The 1,425-nt window shown below is 28.3% G+C and overlaps 1 protein-coding gene and 1 long non-coding RNA gene across 5 annotated transcripts in view; both read right to left on the bottom strand.

Moving 5' to 3' along the window:
* LOC106871104 (endoplasmic reticulum lectin 1) overlaps positions 1-1,425 on the bottom strand; it is a 488,243-nt gene that overhangs the window by 109,332 nt on the left and 377,486 nt on the right. The window lies entirely within an intron of this gene.
* LOC128249061 (uncharacterized) overlaps positions 1-1,425 on the bottom strand; it is a 39,011-nt gene that overhangs the window by 4,174 nt on the left and 33,412 nt on the right. The window contains exon 2 of one of the 2 annotated variants that reach the window (XR_008265165.1): positions 434-599. This is a non-coding gene — a long non-coding RNA (uncharacterized LOC128249061). The remainder of the gene's footprint in view (positions 1-433; positions 600-1,425) is intronic. The other variant, XR_008265164.1, reaches the window with a different exon arrangement.

Below are 1,425 nucleotides of genomic sequence, written 5' to 3'. Positions count from 1 at the left end.
ATATATATATATATATATATATAAACAATAATGACAGTAAATAGTAATAATGTGTTTAATATTCAATCTATGCATCTTGTTATAAAAAAAATTTGGTTAGTTTATTTTTTTAACTGTTTTAATAGTTTAAATGTTTAGAGACTTTGTAGAATTGGTAGATCATCAGGAAAAAACACCTTGTGTTATTTAGTTTCATCCATTTATGACTGAGTTCAAACCCTGCTGGAGTTGATTTTACTTTTTGTCCTTGGGATTGGTGGTGGTGGGGGAAATAAAATTAGTACCAGTCGTGTACTGGGGTTAATATAATCAAAAGTGTCATCCTCTTCAAATATATGACTCTAGGCCTATATTAGAATTATTTTAAATAAAAAGAGGAAATATAAGGAGAGAAACTGCAGTATGCTTGGCTAAATGTAATTTGGTTCCATACCTCTATGTTTTGAGTTCAAATCCTGCTAGGGTTAACAACTGTTTATCCATCCCATCTCTCAATGGAGTACCAGTAAGTCATTGAAATGGTGATGGTAGAGTACTGATCTGCACCCATATTGATCTGGCATCCCACACTGATCTGGCATCTGGTGAAAAGACACATTCTGGATGCAAAACAAGCTTAATAGTGTGATTTACAAATAAATTACAATTTCTTTAAATTCAAATATTTAAACAATATCAATGTGGAAATTCATAGTTTCACTATGCAAAAAAAAAAAAAAAAAAAAAAAACATTAAAAATAAATAAAAAGGCAAAAAAATAGGGGAAAAGCCCCTGGATTTTTTTTTATTTATTCTATATTTTTCCATTCATTGTAGATGAGCAAATAGTAAAGTTGTTATGAATCTGACAGCCCCTTCTGTCAATTGCCAATAATTACAGCAATACTTTATCTATTTTGAAAATCTTTTACATAAACTATTTCTTATATGTACAATTCCCTTCTAAATTCTATACAGTTAATCTGTTATTGTATGATATTCTGTTATTGTATTATATTGCTATAACTATTATGATCACTATAATAATGATAATCCTTTCTACTATAGGCACAAGGCCTGAAATTTTGGGGGAGGGGGCTACCCCAATATTCAACTGGTATTTATTTTATCTTATCCGAAAGGATGATAGGTAAAGCCAACATTGGTGGAATTTGAACTCAGAATGTAAAAACAGACAAAATGCCACTAAGCATTTTGCCTGGTCTGCTCATGATTCTACCAGCAGCAATGATAATAACAATATCAATTATTATTATTATTATTATTATTATTATTATTATTGTTGTTGTTGTTGTTGTTGTTGTTGTTGTTGTTGTTGTTGTTGTTGTTGTTGTTGTTGTTGTTGTTGTTGTTGTTATTGTTATTATTATTATTATTATTATTATTATTATTATTATTATTATTATTATTATTATTATTATTATT

The sequence above is a fragment of the Octopus bimaculoides genome, chromosome 11 (genome assembly GCF_001194135.2).
Source record: "Octopus bimaculoides isolate UCB-OBI-ISO-001 chromosome 11, ASM119413v2, whole genome shotgun sequence".
Classification (NCBI taxonomy): Eukaryota; Metazoa; Mollusca; class Cephalopoda; order Octopoda; family Octopodidae; genus Octopus; species Octopus bimaculoides.
Note: the sequence above shows the minus strand (reverse complement) of the source record. Positions and strands in the feature narration are given on the sequence as shown.